General features: G+C 33.6%; 1 pseudogene; it reads right to left on the bottom strand.

Moving 5' to 3' along the window:
• Positions 1-8,750: 8,750 nt before the first annotated feature.
• Positions 8,751-8,860, bottom strand: LOC113602110 (uncharacterized; annotated as a pseudogene).
• Positions 8,861-9,722: the final 862 nt, after the last annotated feature.

Raw genomic sequence — 9,722 nt, 5'->3', positions numbered from 1 at the left:
AGGTTGCTTGATATAAGGCCATTATAAAACATCACTTTCATTTCTATACACCAGTAACAAATAAAAAGGAACTAAAATGTTAATAATGACACGTTTTATGATAGAATAAAAAACATCAAATACCTAATAATAATTCTAACGAAAAAAATCTTGAGACTCCTGCTCTGAATATCCATAAAACATATTGAAAAAATTGAAGAAGGATTAAATAGAGTCTTATGTTCATGGGATGGAATGATTGCTACTGCACAGATACCAACTTTCCCCACATTGGTCTATAGATTCAATGCACTTCCAATCAGAATATCAAAATTTTTGGATAAGGGTAGTTTACATAGTGATTCTAAAGTTTATATGGATATGAAAGGGACAATATCCAAAACAATCTTGAAGAAGAATAGAGCTAGAGAAATTGCAAAACCAGAAAGCAAGACTAATTATAAGGTTATGGAAATTAAGGTAAGAGTTTTTAGAAATAAATCAATGGAACAGAATAGAAAGATCATAGTCAGGTTCATTCAATATGAGTCAAGATGACACTACAGTAGATTAGGGAGAGGATGATAATTTTAATAAACAATGTTGAGTTAACTGATATTCATACATTTGAAAAAAATGTTGACCTTGATCTCACATTAAGCTCTAACATCAATTCCAAGTGTATTGTACATCTAAATGTAAAAGGCAAAACAATAAGGCTCTTAAAAGAAAACATAGAATAAATTAGTAGCCTTGGGGTAGGACAGAAAAGCAGTAACCCAAAGGGAAAACTATTAATAAATTAAACTCCATTAAAATTAAGGAATTGTATTTATTAGAAGAAACCATTCAAGAGTAAAAAGGAAAGTCAGAGTAGGAGAAGATATTTGCAATAGAAAAACCAAACAAAGGATGCAGGCAGAATATATAAAAAGAACTTCAAATAATTAATAACAGAAGCATAGCTAATCCAATTAAAATTGGACAAAAGACTTGAACAGACAATTCACAAAAGAGGACACCAAAATGATCAGTAAACTTATGAAAATGTACTATGTACTCAACATCATTAATCATCAGAGAAATGTAAATAAACCCCACAGTGTAATGGCACCACACATCCACTGAAGAAATAACAAAGAATGACTCTATTGGGTTGAGAGTGGAGTGTGGTGAGTGAAACATCTTGGGTGCAAAATTTCAGAAGGTGCTTACTCTTAAATTTGACCAAGTGCAGAGTTTTGCACAAATCTGAAAGTAAGTGCCTCCAGAAATTTGGTACTCTAGGTATCTAAATCTTAAGGAGTAACCCTCTTCGGTTCATGCAAGAGCCACAGTACAGAACTCCATGAAAATGAGCACTGTCTTCAATTTTCTTCCCTAGTTGATTCACCCTACTCATGGCCCTCATGTTCAATATTGCTGAGGACAGAAGCTATGTAAGTATTAATTGGCACAACCACCTTGATAAACGTTTTGATATATTTACTTAAGATTCATATCCACATACCCTATGATACAGCTGTCCTAATCTTAGTTATACACTCAAGACAAATGAATGCATATATTTGTCAAAAGTCAAGTTTGAGATAGCTCATGAGAACAAATTCCTACATCGCCCCCAGAGAAAACAATTCTAACATCAATCAAAAGAAGAATCTGTAAATACATTTAGGTATAATAATTCAATGGAATAGTATAAAGCAAAAAGAAGACTTAACAATGTCAATTATACATACATGGATAATCTCACAAATAGAATTTTCAATTGAAAGCAGAAGAACACACAAGATCATATTAATGGATTTATAGTAATTTTAACAGAAGATAAAACTTATCTATGCAATTAGAAGTCAGAAAAGTGGTCTTAGAGAAAAGGCACTACAGAGAACTTCCACAATGCCAGGGATATCACACATCTTGATGTGAAACTCCTGAAAATTTTGGAAATTTATTCAGCTATGCATTGATTATTTGGGCAATTTTTGTCTATTGGTCTTTGCAAGTCTATCAATTTGTCTTCCTATAGTTTGAAACTCTATTATCAGGTTCATACAAGTTTAGGATAGGCAGGGGCACCTGGGTGGCTCAGTCGAATATGTGTCTTGATTTCAGCTTGGGTCATGATCTCATGGTTCCTGGGACTGAGAACTTTGTGGGGCTCTGAGATAACAGTGCAGAGCCTGCTTGGGATTCTCTCTCTCCTTCTCCCTGTCCCTCCCCGATTAGCATGCACATGCGCTCTCTCTCTCTCTCTCTCTCTCTCTCTCTCTCTCAAAATAAATAAATAAACATTTTTAAAAAGTTTAGGATAGGCATATCATCGTCATGGACATTTTATCATTATGAAATAACCCTATGTATTTATGGAACCATTCTTTGCTCTGAAACTAAAATCGATACTCCTGTTTTCTTTTTTTTTCTTTTCTTTTTTTCTTTCTTTTCAAGTTTATTTATTTATTTTGGGAGAGAGACAGAGTGAGCAAGGAAGGGGCAGAGAGAGAGGAGAGAGAATCCCAAGTAGGTTCCATGCTCAACACAGAGCCTGATCTGGTGCTCAAACTCATGAACTGCAAGATCATGATATGAGCCAAAATCAAGAGTTGGACACTTAACCAACTGAGCCACCCAGTCGCCCTGTTCCTGTTTTCTTTTGATTAGTGTTAGTTTGGTATATCTTTTCCCATCCTCTTACTTTCAACCTATGTGCTTCTTTATATTTAAAGTCTGTTCCTTGCAGGCAGCATATATTAGGATTTTGATATGCTATCCAATCCAACAATCTCTACTTTTTAATTGATTGGATGCTTACATTTATTTTATTTTATTTATTTTATTTTTTTAATGTTTATTTTTGAGAGAGAGAGATACAGAGTGTGAGCAGGGGAGGGGCAGAGAGAGGGGGAGGTAGAACCTGAAGCAGGCTCCAGGCTCTGAGCTATCAGCACAAAACCCGATGCAGGGCTTGAACTCACGAACCATGAGATTATGATCTGAGCTGAAGTCAGACACCTAACCAACTGAGCCACCCAGATACCCCTAAATGTTTACATTTAATGTGGTTATTGGTAAGGTCATGTTTTGAACTACTGTCTTGCTTTTTTTCTCTATGTCTCATTTGTTACTTATTCCACATTTTCTTTTTTTCCTTTTTTGGATTCATTGAAGATTACTTTATGTTTTCATTATATGTCTTTTTTTACTTATTAGTCAATTACATCTAATATCAACTTATTACTTATTAGTTTTATTATTTTAGTCATGCTTTAGGGTTTACATATCTTGATTTATCGGAGTTTAAACTCTACTATGTAAGTTCCCATATGGGTGCAAGAAACAAAAATATACTTCCATTCCTCTTCTCTTGGTCTTTATACTATTGCTGTCATATATTTACTGCTACATATTTTTTAAATCCTGCAATCCTGTTATGGTTTTTGCTTGCAGATTTATACAAATTTCGCACATATGGTTTACTCCAGTGAAAATCTCACTAAAAATGACAGAAACTTTCAATATCACAATTCAGTATCTAAATTTAAAGTATATTTTGTTAAATATCCATGGTACTTATATAAATTTTTTTAAAAAATCCTAAACACAATGCAAAAATGCTTATAAATGAATCACAGAATCATGATGAAAATCCTACAGGTTAAAAATGAATGTATTGTTTAAAAAAAAACAGGCTGTAAAAGAAAATCTATAGTTCTAACTACCCTAAGCAGAAAACAAATATGTTTAGAAACAAAGAAAGTAATTCTTCAATTTAACAGGTGAGAAGTAGAAACGAGTAAACCCAAATCAAGAAGCAGACAAAGAAAAGAAGAAGAAGCAGCAGAAATGGATGAAAAACATAATGAAAAAATAAGGGAAGAAAAAATAAAGATTGAAAAGAAAACAAATTGTTGGTTCCTAAAAAAACAAGATAAATAAGCCTCTGACAAGCATGATTTTAAAAAAGAGAGATGAAAATAAATCCTGACTGTGACCTAGATATAATGACAAAATTAACAGACATTTTTACCATGTTGAAAAGGTATAAAATACACATAATTAGGTGCATAAAATTATATGAAATTAATTAATTTTACAAAATATATAAACAATCAGATTTGAGGAAAAATGTAAAAATCAATTAGACTGTATTTTTAATATACTGAAATCGAATTACAAATCTTTGCTCGATACTAAAACAAGTAAAAAATTGTAATTCAATAATTTACATGTTTTTGTGGGCATGGAGAAACATGTATTTCTGATGGAAGTGAGACTTGCAGCTATGGTTTTAGAAGAGAGAGAGAAAGAGAGAGAGAAAGATTTTGCAGAATTATTTCATATGATTGTGTGGGGAGCAAAGCCTATAGCCATGGGGCGAGCCAGCAGCACGGAGATGCAGGTGAGAGTTGAGCCTGCTGGAAACTCAGGCAGAATTTTTGTATTGAAGTCTGGAGGCATAATCCTTTCTTTTCTTTCTTCTTTGGCAAAACTCGATCTTTGCTCTGTAATTGATTGCATGAGGCCTACCTACATCCACATTTTAGAGGCTAATCTGCTTTACTTGAAGCCAGCTGATTTTATTTTATCTTATTTTCTTTTATCTTATCTTATTTTATCTTGTTTTATTTTATCTTATTGAAGTATGTTAGTTTCAGGTGTACAACATAACGATTTGACAAGCCTACATGTTATGCTATGCTCAGCACAAGTGGAGCTACCTTATGTCCCTGTGCATCACTATTACACTACCACCAACTGTATTCCCTGTGCTACACTTCTTATTCCCTTGACTTATTTATTCCAAAACTGGAAGCCTGTACCTCCCACTCCCCTTCATCCATGTCACCCATTCCCCACTCCCATCCTCTCTGGCAGCCATATATTTCTTCTGTGTATTTTTTTGTTTCTGCTTTTTGTTTGTTTATTCCTTTTTTTTTTTTTTAGATTCCACACAGTAGTCAAATTATTTGGAGTCTGTCTTTGTCTGACTTGTTTCACTTAGAATAATACCCTCTAAGTCCATTCATGTTGTAATGAAAGGCAAGATCTCATTCTTTTTTACGGCTGAATAATATTCAATTGCATATACATATATGCCACATATTCTTTATCCATTAGTCTATGAATGGACACTGCCATATCTTGGTGATTATAAATAATACTGCAATAAACATAGAGGTAAATATATCTTTTCAAATTAGTATGTTTGTTTTCTTTGGGTAAATACCCAGTAGTAGAACCTACTTTTTAAAAATTTTTTAATTTAAAAATTAACTTTAATTAATTTAAATTTTCTTTTAATTAAAAAAATTTTTAATTGAAAAAAATTTTAAGGAAGCACCATACTGTTTTCCACAGAGACTGTACCAATTTACATTCCCACCAACAGTGCACAAGGGTTCCTTTTTCTCCACATCCTTACCAACACCTACCTATTTCTTCTCTTTTTGATACTATCCATTCTGACAGGTGTGAGGTGATACCTCATAGTAGTTTTAATTTGCATTTCCCTGAGGATTAGTGATATTGGGCTAATAGACATGAAAATGTCTATTAGCCATCGGCATGTCTTATTTGGAAAAATGTCTATTGAAGTCCTCTTCTCACTATTAATCAGATTATTTGTTTTGTACATGTGTGTTGGATTAAGTTCTTTATATATTTTGGCTTAACCTCTTATTAGGTATATTATTTGCAAATATCCTCTCCCATTTTGTAGTTTGCCTTTTCGTTTGTTGATGGTTTCCTTTGCTGTGGCAAAGCTTTTTATTTTGGTGTAGTCCCAATAGTTTATTTTGCTTTTGTTTCCCTTGTCTGAGGAGACATATCTAAAAAATGTTGCTGAGACCAATGTCAAAGAGATTACTGCCTATGCTTTCTTCAAGGAGCTGTATGATTTCAGGTCTTATATTTAGGTTTCCATGCATTTTGAGTTTGTTTTTGAAAATGGTATAAGAAAGTGCTTCAGTTTCATTCTTTTGCATGGAGCTGGCCAGTTTTCCCAGCACCATTTTTTGAAGACTGTCTTTTCCCCATTATACATTCTTTTATCATATATTCTTAGCTCCTTTGTCATAAAGCCAACTGCTTTTAAATGTTAGTCACATCTACAAAACACCCTTATAGCAAACATTCACCCTAATGTTTGACTAAACAACTGATCACCATTATCTAGCCAAGTCAACACTTAAAATTAACCATCACATATGTCAGAGATGAATTACTATTTAGCAATCATAAGTAATGAATTATAAAAGAGATCCTCTTTCTCCACATCCTTGCCAACATCTGTTTTTGCCTGACTTGTTAATGTTAGCCATTCTGACAGGTGTAAGGTGGTATCTTATTGTGGTTTTGATTTGTATTTCCCTGATGATGAGTGATATTGAGCATTTCTTCATGTGTTGGTTGGCCATCTGAATGTCTTCTTTGGAGAAGTGTCTATTCATGTCTTTTGCCCATTTCTTCACTGGATTATTTGTTTTTTGGGTGTTGACTTTGATAAGTTCTTTGTAGGTTTTGGATACTAACCCTTTATCTGATATGTTATTTGCAAATATCTTCTCCCATTCTGTCAGTTGCCTTTTAGTTTTGCTGATTGTTTCCTTCACAGTGCAGAAGCTTTTTATTTTGATGAGGTCCCAGTAGTTCAGTTTTGCTTTTGTTTCCTTTGCCTCCAGAGACGTGTTGAGTAAGAAGTTGGTGCGGGCAAGATCAAAGAGGTTTTGCCTGCTTTCTCCTTGAGGATTTTGATGGCTTTCTGTCTTACATTGAGGTCTTTCATCCATTTTGAGTTTATTTTTGTGTATGGTGTAAGAAAGTGGTCCAGTTTCATTCTTCTGCATGTCGCTGTCCAGTTTCCCCAGCACCACTTGCTGAAGAGACTGTCTTTATTCCATTAGATATTTGCAAGCTGGTGCAGCCACTCTGGAAAACAGTATGGAGGTTCCTCAAAAAAACTAAAAATAGAACTATCCTACGGCCTGGCAATTGCACTACTAGGCATTTATCCAAGGGATACAGGTGTGCTGTTTTGAAGGGACACATGCACCCCCATGTTTATAGCACCACTATCAACAATAGCCAAAGTATGGAAAGAGTCCAAATGTCCATCGATGGATGAATGAAGAAAATGTGGTGTATACATACAATGGAGTATTACTTGGCAATCAAAAAGAATGAAATCTTGCCATCTGCAACTACGTGGATGGAACTGGAGGGTATTATGCTAAGTGAAATTAGTCAGTCAGAGAAAGACAAAAATCATATGACTTCACTCATATGAGGACTTTAAGAGACAAAACAGATGAACATAAGGGAAGGGAAACAAAAATAATATAAAAACAGGGAGGGGGACAAAACAGAAGAGACTCATAAATATGGAGAACAAACTGAGGGTTGCTGGAGGGATTGTGGGAAGGGGGGTGGGCTAAATGAGTAAGGGGCACTAAGGAATCTACTCCTGAAATCATTGCTTCACTATAGGCTAACTAATTTGGATGTAAATTAAAAAAAAATAAAAAAATAAAGTTAAAAAAATAAGTAATGAACTACATTTTCAAAGAGCAATATAATGGTATCTCAAAAATATTAGTAAAGTAAATAAGAAACTGAATGGGATGACTATGTAAGTACAACACATGCAATTTACTACACACACACACACATATATGTATATATATACACACACACACACACACACACACACATACATAAAACAGAGTAGCATAGATTCTTCAAAATGTAGTGGACATCTAGGTGGGAGTGTGCAAAGGTGATGAAGCACAAAAAGAAAAAAAAATACATGAAACACTAGAGGTGCCTTGCATGATCTGAATGTAAGAGCATCCATTCATTAGGGACTGAGGAGTATGATTAACTCAGTTCTGTGCACGTGAGATAGAGAATCAAGTGTAATATCTTAATTGAACACAATTAAACTATTTTTAAAGTTCATATTGAATATTCTATGGCACTTTGAGATTAAAGGACATTTACTGAAGCAGGGAAGCGTACCTACTAAAATCCTACAGAAAATGTCTCTCTTTAAGATGGATGTCAACCATCACCTCTGTCATCACATGGTCATGAGGGACACAGCACTAACACAGAACAAGAAAATAAATACAACATATGATGTTGGAAGAAAGTTAAAAACGCCTCATTATTCTCAGGTGATAGATGAATGTCTACAAAGAAAATTTAGGGAAATCTACACAAAAATATTTAGATGGACTAGAAAATTTCAGCAAGGTTATTGAAGGTTTTTTTAAGTAATCTCTATGCCCAAAGTGGGTCTTGAACTCATAACCTTGAGATCAAGAGCCACATGCTCCACAGACTGAGCCAGCCAGGTGCTATTAATATGTGATATATTATAAAATACCAATATATAAAATTAATAACATGCCTATATAGCAGTAGCAAACAACACATAATTTCTAAAATTGCAGCAAAAGGAAATCAGGTGTTAATCCTGTAATATACCTAACAAAAATATAAATGATCTTTCAGAGTAAAAATATAAATTTTAATTAAAGGACCTTTAAAGAGACCAAAAAAAGCATAGATCTATACTGTACTAAAAAGGAAGAATCAATATAATAAAACTGTCAATTGTTGTTATAGTAATCGATTAGCTAAACACAAACTGATTAAAATCTGAAAAGGGTTTTTCTTGAGAAACGAATTCTAAAATCCATAAAAATGAATTAAAAAAAAACACATCCAGTGTACTTCTGGGGGAAAAACAAAAGGTTAAGAGGCAGTGGGATAGGTGATACTTAAATTTTCAAGTAAATATGATGACAAATCTCTCAACTTATTAAACTGATAAGAACAGATACTACACTTGATCTTAGCCAAAAGGCCGAGAAGCGATTAAATCTCTCAACTTAATGTAGTCACTTCAGAGTTTCTTAACATTAGTACTACTGGCATTTGGACCAGATCGTTCCTTGTTGTGAGGAACTGCTCTGTGCATTGCAGGATGTTTAGTAGCATCCTTGGCTTCTACTTCTGCAGTTGTGACAATCAAACATGTCTGCAGACTTTGCCGCATGTCCCCTTCTGGGAAAATTGCCCTGATTGAGCACCACTGCGTTAAAATAATTAAAATCATTCGATATTGGCATTGGTGTAGACAGACAGACTCATTACAGAGAGGAAAGAAACAAGAATCAGATGTACATGGGGATCTGGCATATATAGAAGTGCTATTACAAATTCAAGGGGAAAGCAACAGAGGATTCTCTGATAATTAGCTACTTATGGAAACTGATAAGTCAAATAGATGTCTTATATCATACAAAAAAATAAATCTCTGATTAATTAAAGAACTAAGTGTGAAGATCTGAATGCAAAATTAAAGTAGTATCCAACTTTTTACTAGCATTTTCATTTGTATCAATCAGTCCTAGAACAACTTCACACATATATTCAAGGAGATATTTCAGATACTTATTTTGCCCCAGTTTGTACGAGCAAAAACATGCATTGGGAACAATTTTACTATCTCTTATTAAGATAAATACACTTTATTTTTAATTTAAGGGAATACTATGTATCTGTTTAAATGAATTAGCTAGATCTAAAACTATCAGCAATTTTGGAGTAAACCTCCAAAAAAAAGAGTAATACCAAGAGAAAAAAGCAAATTGTAAACTGATACTTACAGTAAGATATCATATATTTAAAATGTGAAAACAATAAAACACTATAGAATAGTATATATTTTATAGTAG

This window comes from Acinonyx jubatus, chromosome B3 (genome assembly GCF_027475565.1).
Source record: "Acinonyx jubatus isolate Ajub_Pintada_27869175 chromosome B3, VMU_Ajub_asm_v1.0, whole genome shotgun sequence".
NCBI lineage: Eukaryota > Metazoa > Chordata > Mammalia > Carnivora > Felidae > Acinonyx > Acinonyx jubatus.
The sequence above is the reverse complement of the archived record's forward strand: the minus strand, read 5'-3'. Positions and strand labels throughout refer to the sequence as shown.